The sequence below is a fragment of the Staurois parvus genome, unplaced genomic scaffold (genome assembly GCF_062004578.1).
Source record: "Staurois parvus isolate SC_StPar_1 unplaced genomic scaffold, SC_StPar_1.0 ptg000299l, whole genome shotgun sequence".
NCBI lineage: Eukaryota > Metazoa > Chordata > Amphibia > Anura > Ranidae > Staurois > Staurois parvus.
The window spans coordinates 14,764,123-14,787,419 of NW_028318095.1; the positions used below are offsets into that span (position 1 = coordinate 14,764,123).

Sequence of the window (23,297 nt, forward strand, 5' to 3'; positions counted from 1 at the left end):
ATTATCATCAAGTTTACTTATTACCGCACTAAGGAAACTATCCTCTTGGTGGCCAGAAACAACCCTGATCTCAGCTTCCAGGGGCATCGCTACCAGCTCTTCGCGGACCTCTCTCAGACCACTCTTCAGAAGCGCCGCCAGTTAAAGCCCTTCACTTCGGTCCTGGTGAAACGCAGTATTAAATACGCATGGGGCTTTCCGTTTCGCCTCACCTTCAACTACCAGGGCCGCAGTCACTCGGTTGCTACGCCGGAGGAGGCCCATTCTCTCTTGGAATCTTTACATCTTCTTTCGCCGGAAGCTGCTGCCCAGCTCATTCACCTGGATCTCTGGTGAGGCCGCTTCCTCCGGGCCACATCTGGGAGTGGTCGTCCAACAGGAAGAGGGCCCTCCCTCAGACCCCTTTACGATCAAGCCCTTCCTGTTCTTCTCCAGGCTTAAGATGTGTTTTGGACCTCCCACGTATCGTTTCACCGATGGACTTCTCTGACGGGACCGTGAGTTTGGCCCTTGGGCTTTCCCGGTTTGTTAGCATTCCAGGTTGGGACTAATCCAGCTTGCTCCCTTGGGTTCCATCCCTGGTTGGGGGGGGCTCCTCCTGGACTTAAGGATTATGACTTTCTGCTGTTGCAGCCTATTTTGGGTCCGGGTGATGTTATTCGGGTCTCCGTTGGTGGCATAGGGTGATGGTTCCCTCGGGCTCTGGGGTGGGAGGTTGACCTGGTAGGCTCGGTTGGGTGGGAGGCGGTTGGCCCCCATGGTTCTCCGGGTTTCTATGGGGAGGTCATCACAGAGGTTCTCGCTCCTGGGACTCATAGTGTTCTTATTTGGTACCCTGTTCTATTATGTTCATTGCCTTTTTGCCCCCTGAGGGCTTATGTTTTTGATGTTTCCATTTGCAGCCATGTGTCTGGTGGTAGAGCCACTGTTAACTGGTATCCTTCGAGTGTAGGATGCACGTCACCACTGGCGTGACACAATTGCACTGTTGTATATACTTCTTGTGTCCTTTTTCTTTTATTTCTTTGTTTTTTTTTCTTCTGTTTTTTTTGTTTTTGTTTTATGCAGGGTTCCGGGACGCCACGGTCCAATCGCCAGTGGGAGTAGAAATTGTTGGCTGCTTTATGCTTTTTTTGTTGAGCGTGCTATGCTGATGCCGCCATGGCCTCGCCCCTTTTGAAAATACATTCACAAAATGTTCAAGGCTTCAATTCGCCTCAGAAGCGGGCTAAAGTTTTTCATCACCTCAAATCGCAACAAATTGACATGGAATGTTTACAAGAGACCAGGTTTTCTCAGTCCTCGGCTCCACGTTATCTTTCACCTCACTATCCCACCTTTTACACGGCCTTGTCTCTTATTATGCGCCTAATCGTTTTCAGCATAAATTCCTTTCGCTTCTTTGCACCATTGTTTCCCGACACTCCAAGGGTCGTCTTCTTGTTTTGGGAGATTCAAATGTTACCTTGGATTCCACATTGGATAGGCGCTGCGGACGGGGGGCGGCCCCTTCTCACGACTTAGTGCTGGAGGAGCGTATGCGCTCTCTCTTGTGGACGGCGGGCCTGGCGGACGCCTGGAGGGAACTTCATCCAACTGAGCACGACTTTACATTCTATTCCAATCCTCATGACAGTTTTTGTAGGATATTCAGCAGCTTCCCTTGGTCCGGTGGATCACTATTCCCTCCTCACCCTGGTCGGACCATAATCCCTTGGTACTCCTCCTTGCCCTCTCTGGGTCAGAACGGCGCCCTTTCCATTGGTGAATCGATGACTCTTTATTGACCACTCAGACTACCTGCCAACAAATAGAATTTTTCTTACAAACATACTTCACGGAAAACTCGGGATCGGTCTCTTCGGCTGTGCCCCTATGGGAGGCGCATAAGGCCACGGTGCGGGGTCATGTTATACAGCTCGCGGCGGTCCAGGAGCGCCGACTTGTGGAGCTTCTTTCTCTCCTGGCCTCTGCGGATGCGCGTTGGAAGTCATTTCCATCCGCGGCCCATAAACGCGCTCGGGACGCTCTGGCGGCAGAGTTGGACCTACTTGCCTCTTTGGAGGCGGAATGGGCCCTGCGTTGGACCAAACACAAATTTTATTCCTGTGCTATTGAGTTTCCGGGCCCGATGCTGGCCAGGAAACTCAATTCTGTAGGGAAACCCCATAAATCGATCCGACTGCGACTTCCTGCAGGTGGCTGTACTTCTAATCCCCAGCAGATTGTTTCCCGTTTCTCAGACTTCCTTTCGTGCCTCTACGCTAAACCAGATCCCTTCCCCGTGGCTCAAGCAGAGACATTCTTTCAAGATCTCTGACTTCCTGGGTTATCCGAGGCAGCACAGGTGGCCCTCAACGCCGGTGTCACCGTACCGGAAGTGCTCCAAGCTATCAAATCTTTACGGTCCACCGCGACCCCAGGTCCCGACGGCTTCTTCAGTCTCTATTATAAGAAATTCTCAGCCCTGTTGGCGCCCTTTTTGGCTGACTATTTTATTGAGTTACGACAGGGCTCCTTGCCCTCTCCAGACGTGCTTAGAGCGCATATCAAGACGAGAGATGATGTACAGGAACCGCAAGCCTTCCGGCCCATTTCTCTTCTTAATGAAGACCTGAAGATATTGGGCAAGATCCTTAGTTTTCGCATCAATAAATATTTACGTAGCCTGCTCCACAGGGACCAGGTAGGGTTCGTCCCTGGGAAGCAGGCGGGTGATAACGTTTGTAAGATGGTCCATCTTATACATTTTCTGCAACAGCGGAAAATCCTGGGATTCTTACTGTCCTTAGACATTTATAAAGCCTTTGATTCTCTATCCTGGGAATATCTGCGGTTTGTGCTGTCTCGTCGGGGTTTTGGGGATTCTATTCTTTCTTGGATTCAAGCCTTGTTTTCTTCTCCTTTTGGCCTCCGTTACATACGCTGGGTATTTATCAGATCCCTTTCCTATTGGGCGAGGGACGAGACAGGGTTGCCCCCTGACCCCGGCGCTCTTTGTCCTGGTGCTTGAGCCGCTGGCTTTAGCGCTCTGGACTGATTGCAATGTATCGGGGGTCCCTTACGCAGGACAGGAGTTCAAGCTGAACCCTTTTGCGGATGATGCCCTCCTGACTCTTACTAACCCCCTGACGACGCGTCCTAATTTGCAACAGGTTCTTGAACGCTTCTCCTTGATTTCGGGTCTCCGTATTAACTTGGTTAAGACTGTCGCTCTCAATATTACTTTGGCTTCAGATATGGTTTCGAGCCTACAATCCCACTTCCCTTACAAATGGGCTTTCTCTTCTCTTGAATACTTGGGCAATCGCTTGACCCCCACCTATGACTCCTTGTTTGCTGCAAATTATTATCCATTGCTTAGCTCTCTATCTTCTCTTATGCATTCTTGGCAATTTCCGCAGCTGTCTTGGATAGGACGGGTTAATTTGGTGAAAATGACCATCTTGCCGAAATTGTTATATTTTTTTCACACACTCCCAGTTCGGGTTCCCCCTCATTTTCTTTGGTTGCTTCAGGCGAAGTTTATGCGTTTTTATCTGGGTCGGTAAGCACCCCAGAGTATCCAAAAATATGCTCTTTGCTCATAGACTCCAGGGTGGTATTGGGGTGCCTAATGTAACTAAGTATTACCAGGCGAGCCAGATTGCCCCGCTGTCTATGTTGCACGCCTCTTCTAAAGTTCCCGTCTGGGTCCTGTTGGAACTACCTAATTGTGCCCCTATTGCAACATCAACGCTTCTATGGCTTCCCCCTGCCCTGTGCCCTATGGCACTGAGTCCGATGTTGCTCCATGGCTTACAAGTCTGGGACTCGGTACGTTACTCCAGTGGCCTGATGTCACCTTTTCTGCCTTTGCTCCCAATTATTAACAACCCTCTTTTCCCACCGGGTTTAGATCACCCAAGGGCGTTTTCTTGGTGGGTGACTAATGGTTTTTCGCAGGTGCGACACTTTTTGATTTTTCCATCCTTCCCCACCTGGAATTCTCTTCGGGAATCCCAGGATGTCCCCCCAGCGGAATTCTTTCGATACCTTCAATTGCGGCACTGGCTGCTATCGCTGCGGGGCACTTCTTCTTTCCCGTACCAGAAATCTGCCTTTGAACAGCTTTGCCAGCAGCGTCCGGGAGCCCCTGGCCTTATATCCCTTCTTTATGCAGCTCTGAACAGACGCTCGTTGCATACTTCTCTTTCATATGTTGTTCAGTGGGAGCGCGACCTGGGAGTGGCTGTGGATCCGGAGGACTGGAATAAGGCCTGGTCACTCATAGCTAAATGCTTATTTAATATGACCACTCTGGAGGCAGCCTATAAGGTATTGTTTCGTTGGTATTGGGTTCCGGCTCGGTTGGCCCAGGCTAACCCTGCCTGTGGTGATCGATGTTTTCGGGGTTGTGGCCATCGTGGAGATGTATTGCATATCTGATGGTCATGCCCGAGACTCTTTCGTTTTTGGTCTCGTGTGTTTGGCCTCCTTTTCATCTTGTCCATCTCTCTATATGCCGGGGTGCTCGGTATGCCTTGCTTCATTGCCCCATACCGGGCCTCTTGGCTCACCAGCAGAAGTTGGCTTCCTATTTGTTTTTATCGGCCACTAGAACAATTGCTCAGGCCTGGAAGAGTCCGTTTGTCCCTCTTCAGGGGGTGCGGGATGGTATGACCACTATGATGCTCAACGAACAGATGTCGAGTATCTGCAACGACTCCCAACGTACATTTTTCAAAATATGGGAGCCGTGGTTGCAATATGCCTTTCCCAATTTCCCCCGGCTAGTCTGGGGATGTAATGGCGTTCTTGGACCCTTTGCACTTTGTTTTTTTTTGTTTTGTTTTGGGTTTTTTTTTCCTTCCTTTCTCTCTTTCTCTGTTTGTTTTTGGTGTGACAGTGGACAGCTGCCTTTAGTTGTTATAGTCAGTTACATTAATGTTTTGTAACTTATGTGCCATTGATAGCCCCTGCGTGGGCGTACCTTTTGCCCTGTTGGCATTAGAGCACTGTTTTTTTTTTTTTGTTTTTTTTTAATTTTGCTTTTTTTATCTGTGCAATTGATAGCCCCTGCGTGGGTGTGTTTTGTTGCCTCTGTTTTATACTGTTTAAAAATTAATAAAACCATTGAAATATAAAAATCTAGACATAGCATTACCTTATTTCTTAAGAGAAGTATGAACTACTGAATATGACTTTCATATTTACCACTTTGCAGCCAGCAGGTGATGCAGTCAAGTTAGTTCTCCGCCACCTTTGCTTTGAGTGGGGCATAATTTGATCTGCTTTTCAGAACACACAGTAGTTGAATGATTCAGGTCACAGGGCTCTGCATAAAAGTGAGCAGAAACTGCTGGACTTTTTATTAGAAATCTCTGTATGTTTTGCAAATTTTATGATGATGTAGCATCTGGTATTAAGTCCCTGTTCACACATAGTGCAGTGACCTGCATTTTACCACTCTGGAAGAATGCAGGTCACCGCTAGAACACAACAATTGTTTTCTATGTATCCTATTCACGCTGCAGCACATCCCAGAGGTACAGTGCAGTGAGCTCTGCTGAAAAGCAGATTTGCTGATTTTTATCGCAGTGCACTGGACAAGATCGCACGTGGCTGTACAGCAGTGCAACGCATCGTGCTGCTGATCAGTGAGATGGAGTGTTGTTTTTGTGCACTTCAAATGAGGTTCGTACAAACAAAAGAAAAAGATAAAGGGAGCTGTGTGTCGCTCTGAAATGTGTACCATACCTTCTCCTACCGCCTACTCACTGCAGCCAGAATGGACAGCTGCTGGACACTAAACTGCCATGGTTTAGTGTGCGACAGCTGTCTTTTGGTGTGTGAATGGGCCCTTATGGTTTATAATAAAAAATATACAATAAAAGAAAAGACTATACACATTTTAAACAATAATAAATAAATGTTAAGTTGGGGATAGAAGATTATGGTTGGATGACAAAAAAACTGGAAAAAAAAAAAATCAGATTCCACCATTAACACATGTGAAGTAGACTAAGGATTTCCCCTCATTGGGACGTTGTATTTTGACAGCGGCTGCAGACGCTGATCGTCAAAAGTTCTAATGGTTGACAATCTAATTGTCAACTTCTGTTGAACAAGGAGGACCGCACACAGATCGAAATTCTGCCAGTCCCTGCTGAACAGTCTGAATTTCAATCCATCTATGCCCAGCTTAACATGCAAAAAATGTTAGTGCCTTTTTAAACTAGAGTCCCCAACAAGTGGCATACTGTAAAAGCTGTAAGATATATTGCAAATAGGATGAATCTCTATAGCTCTCTATATATTTCTCTGCATCTGGTTTGCTAGGTGCACTCTCTAATCCTAATGTAAAATATCACATGCTAATGTCATTTCAACAGTTAATTTTTACAACCTAAAATCTGCAGCCTTTATTAAAATATTAGCTGATCCTACCATAAGGCCTGGGATTACACTTATGTGTTAGCTGTGGCCACTCAGCATGTACAACGAAATGATCGACTCAGAGGAGCCATTGCAGTTTGAATGTATCCACACACCCAGCAGTTACCTGTGGATAGGGACAAATGTCCAACCTTCTGTCCACCTTGTTCAGGAGGTTACTACACTGCTCAAAAATATTAAAGGAACACTTTAAAAACACATCAGATCTCAGTGGGGGGAAAAATATCATGCTGGATATCTATACTGATATGGACAGGGTAATGTGTCAGGAACATAAGGATGCCCCATTGTTTTATGGAAATGAAAATTATCAACCTACAGACTGAATTTAAAGACACCCCGATAATCAAAGTGAAAAAATGATGCAGTCCATTTTGCTGAAATTTCATTGCAGCAACTCAAAAAGGTATTCAGTAGTTTGTATGGCCCCCATGTGGTTGTATGCATCCCTGACAACGTTGGGGCATGCTCCTAAGGAGACAATGGATGGTGTCCTGGTGTATTTCCTCCCAGATCTGGACCAGGACATCACTGAGCTCCTCGACAGTCTGAGGTGCAACCTGGAGGCGTTGGATGGACCGAAACATGATATCCCACAGGTGTTCTATTGGATTTAGGTCAGGCGAGCGTGGGGGCCATTCAGTGGTCTCGCCACATGAGGCCGGGCATTGTTGTGCACCAGGAGGAACCCAGCACCTACTGCACCAGCGTAGGGTCTGACAAAAAAGGTCTAAGAATTTCATCACAATATCTAATGGCAGTCAGGGTGCCATTGTCTAGCCTGTAGAGGTCTGTGTTTCTTTCCATGGATATGCCTCCCCAGTCCATCCCTGACCCACCACCAAAACGGTCATGCTGAATGATGTTACAGGCAGCATAATGTTCTGCACGGCTTCTCAGACCTTTTCATGTCTGTCACATGTGCTCAGGGTGAACCTGCGCTCATCTGTGAAAAGCACAGGGTGCCAGTGGCGGACCTGCCAATTCTGGTGTTCAATGGCAAATGCCAGTGAAGCTCTATGGTGCCGGGCAGTGAGCACAGGGTCCACTAGAGGATGTCAGGACCCTCATGAAATCTGTTTCTGATTGTTTGGTCAGATACATTCACACAGTGGCCTGCTGGAGGTAATTTTGTAGGGCACTGACAAAGCTCATCCTGTTCCTCCTTGCACAAAGGAGCAGATACTGGTCCTGCTGATGGGTTAAGGACCTTCTATGGCTCTGTCCAGCTTTCCTGGAGTAACTGCCTGTTTCCTGGAATCTCCTCCATGCTCTTGAGACTCTGCTGGGAGACAACATGCATTCTAGCAATGGTACATATTGATGTGCCATCCTGGAAGAGTTGGACTGCCTATGCAAACTCTGTAGGGTCCTCATGCTACAAGTAGTGACACTGGCTCTAGCCAAATACAAAACTAGTGAAAAACATTCAGAAAACATGAGTAGAGAAAAAAAGTCAGTGGCCTCCACCTGTAAAACCTTTCCTGTTTTTTAAGGGTTGTCTCATTGTTGCCCATCTAGTGCACCTGTTGTTAATTAACACCAAAGCAGCTGAAACCGATTAACAACCCCCTATGCTATTTAACTGACCAGATAAATATCCTAGGAGTTTAATTGACTTGATGCTTTACTCTGATTAAAAAAGTGTTCCTTTAAAAAAATGTTTCAGCAGTGTATAATAGTATGTTCGTACTCTGTCCCAATCTCCCAAAACATAGTAATACGATATACAGTGCTTTTGCAAACCAAATGTCCTCCAGTGAGGGTTTACATGTAATTTTAAGTGGCAGTTACAAGGGATCTATCTCTGCCAGTTGAAGTTTTATTTCTTTTTTTTTTCTTATTTTACATTATAGAGAATGCAACCTGATGGAGATGCTTTTTGTAGGAGTAATGAGACTTTACAACTGGGAATCTGTGATCAAAATCTAGACGAAAAAAGTGGGTAATTAAGCTTTGAATTTCCACTCTGGATAATACCACCATCCAACGTTTAAGCCTCATGTACACTGCTGCTCTTAAATGTGAGTTTATGAGCTTTTGACTTTTTTTTTTTTGCCAAAGCCCCTTAACTCAGCTCAATAAAAGCCTATGGGGGTTATCACAGGCGTAACTACAACCTTCAGGGCACCGGTGCTAAAAAACATGAAGGGCCTCCTTTATCATGGTCTCGCTGCGGCCCTCTTCCTGCCCTTATATTAGAATCCCCCTTACATCAGAGTTCCTAGATCCCCCCTTCTTGTTCAAACAATTTTATTAACAATAAACCAGAATGACATGGACAAGGAGACATTACTAGTGTACACTGGACATTGTAGTGACCGATCCCCCCTTTACATCAGAGTTCCCCTTTACAGTACATCAGAGTCCACGGGGCACTCTGTGGACCCTGATGTAAAGGGGATCTCTGCGGACCCTGATGTAATGGGGAATGTTGTGCAAAGGGGAACTGTGGTGTAAGAGGTTCTCTGGTCAACAGAACCCCTCCTGGATCAGAGTTTGCAGAGCTCCTCCTTACCTCAGAGTCTGCAAAGTTCCCCTTGCACTGCAAGGGTGAACTCCGATGCTGACCAGAGAACCGCTTACACCAGAGTTACCCTTTATACCAGAGTCCGCAATATTCCCCTTTACATCACAGTCTGCAGAGCTCCCCTTTACACCAGAGTCTGTAGAGTTAATACGCTAAGGTAAAGGGGTTCATTGATGTAAGAGGGGAGTGAGGACACAGATATAAGGGGGACCTTTTTATCAGTGTGCCCCCCCTTACCTTAGGGTCTCCACTTGCCCCTTACATCAGTGAACCCCCAAAAGAGTGACTGTCACACACTTACCTGTAAATGCCTGCATGCTTTAGTCCTCTTCTCCCCCACCCCCGTCCTTGCAGATGCTTTCAAATTTGCTGTAAAGGTGCCAAGAGTCATGACATCGCTGGTCATCTGACCAGTGGCCAGCCCCTTTTGCCAGACAGCAGAAAAGTACCCTTTCTTACTGTCAACACTGCTTGGGGCCCCCTCCATAGTGGCGGAACACCAGGGCCTGGTTGCAAGCACAGAAACCAATCCGCTTCCAGGTTTTATTGCCAAAGCCTAATTGAACAAGCTGAAGTTAGAAGCTGATTGGCTACCATGCACAGCTGCACCAGATTCTTAATGCTCCAATTATAGTAAATCTCCTCCTATATGTCTGTGCACACATAGGCCTTTACCAGAGTTTAGAAGCAGCAGAGTTTAGAGACAGTTAAATGTTCCTGTCCTGAACTTAGAAATTTGCAGTCTTTAAATGAAGGCCATTCATTTGTATGGGCAAATTAACATACAGACACACAAGTTTATGAAACTGATCCAAGCAGGACTAACAATACCTGGCTGTTAAGGAGCAAATGATGGAACTGCAAATCCGATTTAAATTAAATAATCATCTGTCAAGTGTCCATTTCTGGGCACTGTGTGCACAAAGGACTTGGAGACAGGTTTAGTCTTTATTTCCTTTTGTTTTGTATTTTAGGTCACTGGCCTCTGCTCAAGGTATGTGAACACCTGCAGCAGGTTTATTTAAACTTGGTTACATCCATCCAGGAGTCTATAATTTGAGAAAACTCCATTTAAGGGCCAGATTATTACTTATTTGTGATGAAGAGTGAACAGTTCTCTCATTATGTGTGCAAGGAAACAAAACTGCTCAAGTGTGGCTCAGTTAAGACTGTTTTGTAAATAAAACAATGGTAAACAGACTTGACAGTGCATTTTTTTCTCTTGAGAAGAGGGAAAGAAGTATTAAACAGTATGGGAATTGTCTTTCTCCAATGGGTGAGTCACTTGAGAAGCACCAATCAGTCCCAATGCTATAGTGGATAGGCAGTCTTTTCTGAAAAATACCATATGTGCCCAATTGTGGCCAGTGTCTCCATGGATTGATGGACAGTTATGGCAATGCATACTGTATGTAGATAGCCTTTTGTAAAGTTGGTGTTCGTCATATAAAAGATATTACATTCCTGGAATTCAAATACTGGCGCAGACAGATTTTGCGTGTCTCTCAAAGTGGTGCAGCATGGGCCAAATTCATTACTTGACTAGAACTTGTACATGAATTTGGCTCATGCTGCACCTCTTGTAGAATCCACACAACACCCTTTGGCAAATCTATTTGTGCCAATTTATCTCTGTACGCCAAAAGAGAGGTGGTCTTAATTATCTCCACTTCCAACTGTCAGTATTTTATTTTGAATTTGTCATACTGAATGTGACACAAGTGATTTTGCCCCATTTAATGTCACACAATGTAAAAGTGGTGCATTTAGCTATTCGTTGTCAGAGCCAAAGGTGTCACAAATGCTTTATAAATATGGCGCAATACTAACGCCAGAAAACTGGTGCAGCAGCTTTTGTGAATTCCCCCCAGTTGTGTGTGCATAGCTGTTCAGTGCATTCGTATAAGTAATTCATTCTCAGACTCCCCATAATTACTGGAGTAATTGAGTAATGCAAATAACTACAGTAATCTCTAGCAGTCATTTGTTTTCACTAAAATAAGGTTAGTGAGAAACAAATTTTGGTTTGTTGATACAGGTAAGGGTGTCTTTAAACAGCATTATATGATGCTCGGTTAGGTCTTTTTGGGCTACCCACCAATGGTTCAAGGTGCTCCTTAAATCTGTTATGTGTTTTTGAAACACATTGCAATGCACTTTCTTTGAACGTCAAAGCTTCTCATAACACACATGTAATACACGCTGAAACGCATTTTGATGTTTCAATTTATTTACATTATTTACACCTGGCGATCTCTGATGTGGTAAAAGGCCAATCACAGTGTCCTTTTACCACATGATCAGCTGTGTCCAGTGATGCAGCAGATCACTGGTAAATACAGTTGCCGGTTAACTGCTGCACTTTTCTTACGCTGTCACAGTGTGAGGAAAGTACTGCCGATAACCAGCAATTGTCGAGAGGATGGATCGGCACCGATTATCAGTGCCCTGATGATCAGTGTCATCCACCAGTGCCTCCCACAAGTGCCCAGCAGTGCCACCCACCTGTGACGATCAGTGCCTAGTAGTGCCACCCACTTGTGCATAGCAGTGCTGCCCAGCAGTGCCACCCACCTGTGACTATCAGTGCCTAGTAGTGCTACCCACTTGTGCTTAGCAGTGCTGCCCAGCAGTGCCACCCATCAGTGCCGCCAGTCAGTGCTGCCCATCATTGCATGTCAGTGCCGCCTCATGAGTGCCAGCTCATGAGTGCCGCCTATCAGTGCCCTTTAGTGCTGCCTATCAGTGCAGCCTCATCAATGCACATCAATGAAGGAGAAAAAGTACCTGTTTGCAAAATTTTATAATAGAAACAAAGAAAAACTTTTTTTTTCCCCACAAACTTTTTGCTCTGTTTTTGTTTAAAGCGCAAAAAATAAAACACCCAGCGGCAAGTAAATACCACCAAAAGAAACCTCTATTTGTGTGAAAAAAATGTCATATGGGTACAGGGTTGCATGACCTGCGCAATTGTCATTCAAAGTGTGACAGCGCTGAAAGCTGAAAATTGGCCTGGGCAGGAAGGGGGTATAAGTGCCCTGTAGGCAAGTGGTTAAAGGCCTTATTTCTTTTTCTGCAGACAGTAGCATGATGGGCTTTACCAAAAAGCTGTAATTTTGTTTCATATGTCCACAGCACATTCTCCCAAATTGATTTTGGCTTCTTTGGGTGAGTTTTGGTAAACTGCAATCTGGCTTTTTTATGTTTGTGTCAGCAGTAGGGTCCTCCTTGGTTTTCTTCCGTAGCATCCCTTTTCATTCAGATGGCAACGTATAGTACGAGAGAGTCTGGAATTTGATCAAAATTTTTTTATCCACTGTTTGAGCAATCCTCCGTTGCTATCTTTGATCAGTTTTTCTCTTTCGTCCATGTCCAGGGAGATTCGTTTTAGTTCAATGGGCTGTAAACTTCTTGACAATGTTGCACACAATGGACATAGGAACATTATGATCTCTGGAGATGGACTTGTAACCTTCAGATTGTCCATGCTTTCCCACAATTTTTGTTCTCAAATCCTCAGACATTTCTTTGCTGTGCTTTCTCTTCTCCATGCACCATGTGGCACACAGAGACACACAACAAAAAGGTAGAGTCAATATGGGAAATCAACTGTTTCTGCTCAGCAGAATGTAGTCACTGCTTCAAGTGTTTGTTGAAAGGATAAGTTCCCTTTTTTTAACATGTAACAAATGCATCGGTCCGTGCAACCCCCCCCCCCCCCCCCCCCCCCCCCCCCCCCGATTCCTTTCCGATCCCCCAGCCGTTTCATCCATAACAGTGTTCTGTGAATTGGAATACAACTTGTCCCGACAGCCTTAGTGGCTGTCATCTTGTAGTTCTCAATGAACTACCATGTCACTGTTGAGCTCTCTAGGTAGTTCACTGAGCTTCCTGTCAGAGTGTAACTGCCTGTCTGTATTGGAGGTATGGTCAGACAAATACATAGACAGTCTGCAGGACCATGGCAGGTCAATGGCATTACACCCACGATCTGCTGATTGTGGGCGCAATGCTTTACAGGTCCCTAACAAAAAAATAATGCATATTTCTTTACCTGCAAAAAACTGTGCATTTTATTTATTTATTTTTTTTGTAAAAGTGAACTTCTCCTTTAATGTATTTCATGAACTGACCAATTTCTTTCGAGCTACTTGGCCTGCACACTTACCCCTGGTTCACATTACAGCGGGCCGTGTTTGCACAGGTATGGCAGCCAATTCATTTGAATGGTCCGCTGTACCTGTGTTTCACACAAGGAAAAGGTGCATGCACCTTTTCCAAAATGCATCCTCATGGAATTTGCATGGTCTTTTTGACCATGTGGTTTCAATGCGAATGAAAGGCACCCCCTGCGTATCGCAAGGAAAATGCTGTGTGGCTGCAGGTGCTGGAATTACATTGCTTCCCACACCTGCAACCAGTCCACAGCTTGCTGGCTAGTGTGAACCTAGCCTTACTGCCTTTTGTATGGCCCTGCCCTTGAGATCATAGGTGCTGTTGAATGGGAACCACAGTTGGTCTTCTCTTGCATCTAGTGGATCAAGCAGGTCTCAGCTTGGATGTATTTTATGACATATGCTGTTTGCCAAGGACCTTTTTGATTATAAAATATTCTACAATAGCATTTTACTGAGGCATCACAAAATGTTATTGCACTTTCTATCTGTTCTATATATTTTTTTAAATCCCAACTCAACTTTGTTCCAGCAGTTTGTTATATGAACTGCAGGACATGCAAGACATATTTCCTGATGACCTCTTTTGATTTTCAGTAATAGCTTCAAGCTGGACATACTTGGCTTGAATTTCAGTTGATAAAGCCCTTCAAGCACCACCCATCTCTACAGACATTGGTTGAAAAATCAAAGGGGCTGAGAAATCAGATGCAGTCGCTGTTGGAGTATTCAGACAGCTGCAGGTGCTTCTGCTGTCTGAAAACAATAGCCAGCTTTGAAGATTCCTCCATCCACACTGTTCAATGTGGGTGTGGAAATTGAATGTAAGAAATGTGTAGGACTAACATTGGCCTTTCCTAGCTGCTGTCCTTCGGTTTGTCTTGGTACAGTAGTAGAAAAGAGAATCATTAATGAATACATCTCGGTTTAACTTCTGGTCACAGCTGCCTATGAAAGCATGCATTGTTTGGGGCACTTCCATGAAGCATTGGTCCCAGAATATAGTTCCTGCAGCAGGTGGAATACCTTGTTGTGTGGCATGTTTCTGACATTTGTTCAGTTAACCCTTTACAGCCTCTCAAAGATGTGTTATTTGTAGTAGTTGCAAACACCTATGGTGGATCCAACATAACTCATTTATGATCGGAGCACTGATGCAATGTTTTTATTTTCTCCAAGCAACATCCTATTTCAGCAATTATTTTTTTTTACCTGGTCTGCTGATAATAGCAAGCAGTTGGTGTTTACATTACTCCAATGCACAGCAAACACAGTGAAACCTTTATTGCTAGTACACTGAATACATTTACAAGGTTCATGTCTCTTAATTGTCTCACAGCTGTGTAGAACATCTTATCAAACTGCCAGTGTGTATAAATTGGTAAAAGCCTCTGATGAAGAGCCGTCCTGTGTTCTTACATCATTTCTTGGGGCCCCTTCACACCTGTCTGCTCTGGGGAGTTGCGGTAATGCACACTCATTAATGCAGCTTGTGCTAAGGAAACCTATTCATTTAAATAGGCTTCCAACACACCAGAACAACCAAAATAATGGACCTTCATCTTTTTATTTCCAGCAGAATGCAATATGTGCTACTGTGTTACCGTGTGTGGCAGTGTGCTGCGAAACAGGTGCTCTGTTGAGGTACCTTGGGGTTTCAATCAGAATTCACCGCAATGCACCATGGGTGTGAAGCCCGCCTTACATTGTCATGTCCTGGCATACTAGTGAACTGATCCACCTTATGTCACCCATTGAAATGTTTGTGCACATATATAGATTGCTGCTGTTGACTTTTCTTGCTATTTGTGAGGCAGACATACAGACTCGATAACTTCACCACTTTGTGTCACTGAATACTTGCAAATATGTGTGTCAAAACCTTAGGCTTGGGTATACATTGTACAATTTTCCTTTTAGATTTAGAAATAACACTTTCAAATGTATCCAATTAGGCAGGCCATTGCACTACATAGTTGAAGATAAATATAAAGGAAATTGTACAGAAAATTTTAAGAAAATTGTATAACATATGGCTAGCCGTACTCTGACTTCTCTGTATTTTACTTTTTTCTAGGGTAGTGCAGGAATCCTACTCATTTATGTCATTACAGGCTTCCCTCTACACCTGGTGCCTGTATGTGTGTCCTGTCATTAGTAACACTTGTATGTGTTTTTGTAGCTAGCACGCCAGCACATCCCTATGTGTCCCCTCATTCCAGATGAGCAGCTGAGATGCCTAGACTGCCAATGCCTATGCATTACAGCCATTCACTATGTCACTACTGCAGTCCTGTAGTGATGCAGGAGCAGATGGATCAAACCTTTTACAGCAGAGCACCCAGCAACTTATGCACCTGGAAATGTGTCCGAAGTTAGTGGTTTTGCCAGCAAATATTGGCATCAAAAGAGTTAACTGAGTTGATACCCTCCAACACAGCAGAGGGGTGAGTACTTACAGATGCCCTTTTTTTTAGAAAAAAAATACCAGTGACAGGGTCTCTTTGGGGTGTCTGTACTTGGGCAGGATGAAGAGTACCCCAATATGATTTTTGTTAGCTATAAAAGCCTCCTCTCTGCAGCCCAGTCCTGTTTACTTTTTTTTTTTTGCTTTACTCCTTCTGCCCCTTTCTTCGTTTTATCTACTTGCAGGCTAAGGCTGGCCATACATTATACAATTTTCTGTACAAATTCCATTAGATTTACCTTCAACTATGTAGTGCAAGAGCCTGCCTAATTGGATACAATTAAAAGTGTTGTTTAGGGTTGACCTCCATATTATATACTTTTTGGTAAATCTAAAGGAAAATCGTATAATGTATGGCAAGCCTAGGGCTGGCCATACGTTATACAATTTTCTTGTACAAGTTTCCTTCAGATTTACCAAAACCATTAGGTAAAACCAAAACACTTTCAATTTTGTATTTGGAATTTGCAGTTCAATTTTGGGCACCAATTCAGAAAAAGAACATTGGAGAATTGGAGAAGGGCAACCAAACTGGTAAGAGGAATGGAGGAACTCCGCTATGAGGAAAGATTAGAGGAACTGAGTTTATTCTCTTGAGGCGATTAAGGGGGGATATGATCAACATGTATACATACATCAGTGGTTCATATAGTGAACTCGGTGTAGAGCTATTCACCCTGAGGTCATCACAGAGGACAAGGGGGCACTCTACATCTGGAGGGAAAGAAATGTAATCTCCTAATACGGAAAGGTTTCTTCACAGTGAGAGCTGTGAAAATGTAGAATAGACTCCCTCAAGAGTTCTGGCCAGCTCAGTGGATTGCTTTAAAAAAAGGCCTTGATTCTTTCTTGGATACATAGAATTTAACTGGTTACTATTTATAGGTAAAGTTGATCCAGGGAATATCTGATTGTCTCTAGGGGGATCAGGAAGGATTTTTTTCCCCTTCAGGAGCAAATTGGATCATGCTTTGCTGGGGGTTTTGCCTTCCTTTGGATCAACTGTGGGTGTAGGATTATAACTTTTTTTTTTTTTTTTTATGGTTGAATTGGATGAACTTTTGTCTTTTTTTTTTTTTCAGCCAGACTACCTACAGTCAGGTCCATAAATATTGGGACATTGACACAATTCTAACATTTTTGGCTCTATACACCACCACAATGGATTTGAAATGAAACGAACAAGATGTGCGTTAACTGCAGACTGTCAGCTTTAATTTGAGGGTATTTACATCCAAATCAGGTGAACGGTGTAGGAATTGTTGTAATTACTGTTGTAGTTTGCATATGTGCCTCCCACTTGTTAAGGGACCAAAAGTAATGGGACAGAATAATCATAAATCAAAATTTCACTTTTTAATACTTGGTTGCAAATCCTTTGCAGTCAATTACAGCCTGAAGTCTGGAACGCATAGACATCACCAGATGCTGGGTTTCATCCCTGGTGATGCTCTGCCAGGCCTCTACTGCAACTGTCTTCAGTTCCTGCTTGTTCTTGGGGCATTTTCCCTTCAGTTTTGTCTTCAGCAAGTGAAATGCATGCTCAATCGGATTCAGGTCAGGTGATTGACTTGGCCATTGCATAACATTCCACTTCTTTCCCTTAAAAAACTCTTTGGTTGCTTTTGCAGTATGCTTTGGGTCATTGTCCATCTGCACTGTGAAGCGGTGTCCAATGAGTTCTGAAGCATTTGGCTGAATATGAGCAGATAATATTGCCCGAAACACTTCAGAATTCATCCTGCTGCTTTTGTCAGCAGTCACATCATCAATAAATACAAGAGAACCAGTTCCATTGGCAGCCATACATGCCCACGCCATGACACCACCACCATGCTTCACTGATGAGGTGGTATGCTTAGGATCATGAGCAGTTCCTTTCCTTCTCCATACTCTTCTCTTCCCATCACTCTGGTACAAGTTGATCTCGGTCTCATCTGTCCATAGGATGTTGTTCCAGAACTGTGAAGGCTTTTTTAGATGTCGTTTGGCAAACGCTAATCTGGCCTTCCTGTTTTTGAGGCTCACCAATGGTTTACATCTTGTGGTGAACCCTCTGTATTCACTCTGGTGAAGTCTTCTCTTGATTGCTGACTTTGACACACATACACCTACCTCCTGGAGAGTGTTCTTGATCTGGCCAACTGTTGTGACGGGTGTTTTCTGCACCAGGGAAAGAATTCTTCGGTCATCCACCACAGTTGTTTTCTGTGGTCTTCCGGGTCTTTTGGTGTTGCTGAGCTCACCGGTGCGTTCCTTCTTTTTAAGAATGTTCCAAACAGTTGTTTTGGCCACGCCTAATGTTTTTGCTATCTCTCTGATGGGTTTGTTTTGTTTTTTCAGCCTAATGATGGCTTGCTTCACTGATAGTGACAGCTCTTTGGATCTCATCTTGAGAGTTGACAGCAACAGATTCCAAATGCAAATAGCACACTTGAAATGAACTCTGGACCTTTTATCTGCTCATTGTAATTGGGATAATGAGGGAATAACACACACCTGGCCATGGAACAGCTGAGAAGCCAATTATCCCATTACTTTTGGTCCCTTAAGAAGTGGGAGGCACATATGCAAGCTGTTGTAATTCCTACAACATTCACCTGATTTGGATGTAAATACCCTCAAATTAAAGCTGAGAGTCTGCAGTTAAAGACCATCTTCTTTGTTTTGCTTCAAATCCATTGTGGTGGTGTATAGAGCCAAACATGTTAGAATTGTGTCAATGTCCCAATATTTATGGACCTGACTGTATGTAACTGTATGCTTTAGGCTGGCCCTTGTACTACATAGTTGAAGATAAATCTAAATCAAATTGAACAAGGAAATTGTATAATGTATGGCCAGCTTTAGTCAGACTAAACTACAAATTAGTATATGAAGTGCTCTGCATTATTCTTGAAATAGGTTTCTTGCAGGTGGTTGGATTATGCTTGCATGATCACCTTTTTAGATTTGTGGGCAGTTTAAATACAAAATGGGATCAGAGGGATGCTCAACATTCGTTTTCCTGACTAACACAAATAGATGCCTTATGGTGCCTCTTGGGTAGGGCTCTAATCACATCCTGCCCACCATATAAGGAAATGTGGGGCGGGCGGCGGCAGCTCTCTCATTCTGGGAGGACTTGATATGATGTTCTCCCACTCTCTAACTGCGCATGCGCGCTCCCAGGAGCGAGCAGTGCAGTGATCGGTGGTGCACTGTGTCCCTGGGACAAAGCGGATCACCGATTGTAGTAAAGAGCCGATGACACAGGCTCTATCATCTGATCAGCTGTGTCCAATAACAGCTGATCGCATGTAAACAGGAAATGTTGATTACGTGCTGGCAGTGTGAGGAGAGGAGAGCCGGTAAGCGGCATTCCTCAGAGGGGACATCTACATTGATCCTCAGGGCACTGATGATCAGTGCCCTGATGATCAGTGTGTTCCCATTAGTGCCACCTGTCAGTGCCCATCAATGCCACCTGTCAGTGCACATCAGTGCCACATATCAGTGCCTACCAGTGCACATCAATGCCATATATCAGAGCCCATCATAGCTGCTTTTCTGTGCCAGTCAGTATCGCCTAACAGTTCCAATCAGTGCCGCCAATCCGTGCCAGTCAGTGCAGCTTATCAGTGCCACCTTTCAGTGCCATATATAAGTGATGCCTGTCGATGCCCACCAGTGATGCCTGTCGATGCCCACCAGTGATGCCTGTCGATGCCCACCAGTGCCGCCTATCAGTGCCTCCTCCTCAGTGCCCATCACTGCAGCCTCATTAGCGTACATCAGTGAAGGAGAAAAATTACTTATTTACAAAATTTTATAACAGAAACTAAGAAATTTTTTTTCCCCAAAATTTTCAGTCTTTTTTAGTTTGTTTAGCAAAAAAATAAAAAACCAGTGGTGATTAAATACCCCCAAAAGAAAGCTCTTTATGTCTCAAAAAAAGACAGCACAAATGTCATTCAAAGTGCAACAGCTCTGAAAGCTGAAAATTAGCCTGGGCAGGAAGGCGATAAAAGTGCCCGGTAGTGGCTAAACATTTCACATGGCTGACAAGTTTACTTTTAATTGATACATACATACATTTTTTTCTACATACAATCTGTGTTTTACAAGTGAAATTCTAAATATACCAAAGGATTCCCAAAGCATTATGAGTTATCTGAAGAGACTGAACAGCAGAGTAGCTTGCTGTGGAGCAACATGTCCATGTACACTATACATTACCTTTAACTCCATACTTTAATAGGCTTGCAAATGCGTGTAATTATTACTGATCATTTATACATACTATGAAAATACCACTGAGACAGTTTATTGTTTTGCCTGAATTGATGGCTTTTCTGGTATGAATGTAACTTTGTTACAACACAAAAAGATTTAGTCTAGATTCACACCTATGCAAGTTGCGTTTGAGCCATTTCTGCATTGCGTTTTTTGCACTTGTGTTTTTGATGCATTTGTGGGGGGGTTCATTTTTTAAACATTTTTCTTGTTGCTAGGCAGATTTAAAATGCAATACATGCTTTTCTGCAATATTCCCATTGAAGTCTATAGAACCAAAAACACAACTTTTTGCATAAAAAAAAAGTCCCTGACCCTTTCCAAAAAGCATATCGGGTGAAAACTCTGAGATGTGAACATATCCCGTAGGAAATCATGTTAAATGGACTGTACTGCGTTTCTGTAAAACGCTGCAGAAAACGCTTAGGTGTAAAGGTAGGGTTACTGATTTATTGTTTCTAACTCATTTTAGAAAATCAGGAGGAGCAATCTGTGCTGTTAATTTCACAAGGAGTTTATTAGGTTTTAAAGCAGTACACAGCTTTCAATGGTGCAATAAGAGGGTGCAGAAAACACAAGACAGAAGCGAGGAAACATAATACCCAGTTGCTACAACAAGGTATATGAGCAGAGGTAGATTGCATGTAACATCAGTGTAAAAGTGGCTCCACGCATGCCACGGGGAGCAAGTTTACAAAGCAAGCCAATGGGGAGTTCTGGGTGGGGGAGTGAGCGTCTCTTGGGGGTAAGAAGTTCATTTTGGCTCTAAACAGAAGCTCAAGGTCAGGGAAAAAGGAGAGGGGGGGACGTATGGCTAGAGGGGCCTGGGGAACAATAGAGAGAGAGAGAAGAAAGGGAAAGGAGGGGGACTTGCTTGGGGGAGAAGGAGGGGAGGGAGAAAGGGAAGTTCTGTGTGACCCAGCCAGATGGGCTCATCAGCAGTAAGCTATAGGTTTTTCACACCAAGAGCAGGTTGCTTTCTAAAGTCAAGTAACCATTGTAAGTTATCCAAGGGTCTCAGACCTTCAGGAATTTGGTGTGGGTGTCAGCAAGTATAGAGGTGAGTTTCTTGTGGGCATAGTTCTCATGAGCCTCTGTTTAATCTGAGCAAAGCTGAGAAGTGGCTGTTGCCAGGCTTTGGTTAAGCGTCTGCTGGGAGTTTGTGCTGTTTGATGGAGAAAGCATTGTATTTTATGACTGCAGGTTGTCCTCGATCGTTGTGTGCTTATTAAAGCAACTCAGCATTTTGAAAAGCTTAGGGCTCCTTCACACTTGGCTGTTTTACCAACGCTTGCCAAATGCCCCTATAGCGTTTGGCAAGCGTTGGTCCGGCGTTTGCGTAGTGTTTTTTAACGCTCGGCAAACGCCACATTCGCGGTTTAGCGGCAGTTGCTAAACGCCCCACAAACACCTATAATGCAGTTTGAGTGATGTTACCGCTCCGCAAATGCCGGCCGGGCGTTTGCGGAGCTGCACCATAGACTAGAATAGGAGGCTTCAATGCCTCCTGGCTCGACCAGAGGCGTCCGTTTTGACGCAACGCGACGCAAACGCTCCCGTTAGAACAGCACCATGTGCTGTAATGTGCAGAATTGGCAGAGGCGTTTGGGAAGAGGTAAAACCGCTTCCCAAACGCCTCTCTGCCGCCTGCACACAATGCTAGTGTGAATGTAACCTAAAAGTGGTTCTAAAGGCTGAAGGTTTTTTACCTTCTGTGTGCAGCATCACCTCCAGCCCCCCTCTACTACTCACCTAAGCCCCCTCTCGATCCAGCGATGTGCACTGGAGTCTCGGCTATCCAGGGACTCCTCCTTCTCATTGGCTGAGATAGAAGCGGGAGCCATTGAAAAAACAAAGCATCGATTTCTGTAAGCATCTTTGTGCATTTCTGTCTCAATGTACTCTGTCCAAAAAGAGGGAGGATGCCATATGACAGATGCTGCCTCTCGACAGGCTGATTCTGACGTTAGTATTCTGTGCACACCTAGATAGAGGGGGAACACACTCGCTGCAACAAGAACCAAGCTCATTGCATATTCAGGAAATCACTCAACTGATTACTAACCTGATAGAACTTTATTGGTACACACATTTGTTTGCTAGTTCATAAAGGGAGTGTGTCTGTTCCTGTTAGTAACTCTTTTCTGCTGGGCTTAGCCTCCTGTCGCCATCTGCTGGGATCCTTTTACAGTTAAGTCTTTATCGTTCCTTTCATTGGCATTATCAAACCAGAAGCTGTTTGCTTGTGTTCTGAGCTCTGTCTAAAGTCTAATCTTTTACTTTCTAAAGATTCTTGTTCATTATTATTTTGCTGTTTAATTAATATTGTCTTTTTCCAAATTCTGGTTTCTTTGTGTTTTGCTTTTAATATTGTGTGTATTTATGATTTATGCTTTTTAAAAACGTAGTTAAGAAATAGGAATGTAATTTTGGCACAAGTGCACTAACGCTGCATGCATTTTAGGGGTTCTGTGTTGTAAACTGTTATGTTTTGGGTGGATACTGGCTTAATTTTGAGAGGATACTGGTGCTGCTGATTAAGGCACCCACCTCCTCAGGGTCTCTGGAGGTTGTGAGGTTCATCTAACTGCTGCAACCAATACAACAGTGTTTCACTCTGCCTTGTTGGATATTTATCTGTCATTACAAAAGTAGCTAGGGAAAAGGGGGGTTGGGGAGGGAAAATCATCATGTGGGCATCTCCAACAAAAGACCATTTTCTACAATGATTTCAGAAGTTGATGGGTGATTCCAGCCTATTGCCAGAAACTCAATAAAAAAAAGCGTATGTAACATTTTATTTTATTTTATAGTATGCAATATGTCTCTCTCTGATCGCTAATGGTGGCCATACACATAATGATCTCATCGAACGATTCTTCACAGAATCAGACAATGTGATCCAATCTACAAACTATCAAAAAGATATTCAATTTGGAGCAAAACTTAATGTTTCATTAAATTTTTCTGATCAGTCTAGATGAAATATCCATAGGTAAGTTGATAGATCGGTAAGATCGTTAAGTGTATGGTGCATTGAATTCTCTTTTCAATCTTTTGATTGTATTTCTCTCTGACGGTAACTCGATCAACAATACAATCATTTAAAAAATATGTTTTGCGTATGGCTACCATTAGACAGAGTCGCTGAGATCCAGGATTAGGTTTTGGACACTTGTGACTTACTGAGTTTTTATAAACATTAAATCTGGTCATAAGGAACTTTTAGATATTCTGTTTGGGAATTGCGAAAGGCAGAGTTGCTTAAAGGGAAAAAAAAGGTATTTCAGTGTTTGTAGTTTAAATTGGTTTTTAAAGACTTTCTTTTTTTATACATTTTTGTTCTATAATTGCTATTGTATTTAATAAAAAGATTTGTAGGTAAGCCACTAGATGAAACTTTCAGTGGATC

At 43.8% G+C, this 23,297-nt stretch overlaps 1 protein-coding gene across 3 annotated transcripts in view; it reads left to right on the forward strand.

The window, feature by feature from the left end:
- ST3GAL6 (ST3 beta-galactoside alpha-2,3-sialyltransferase 6) overlaps nucleotides 1–23,297 on the forward strand; it is a 221,127-nt gene that overhangs the window by 76,435 nt on the left and 121,395 nt on the right. The window contains exon 1 of one of the 3 annotated variants that reach the window (XM_089682950.1): nucleotides 22,038–22,075. The exons of the other annotated variants lie outside the window; for them this stretch is intronic. The gene's annotated coding sequence lies outside the window, so the exon portion shown is untranslated. Of the gene's footprint in view, nucleotides 1–22,037; nucleotides 22,076–23,297 lie in introns of those variants that run through there. 3 annotated transcript variants of the gene reach the window in all.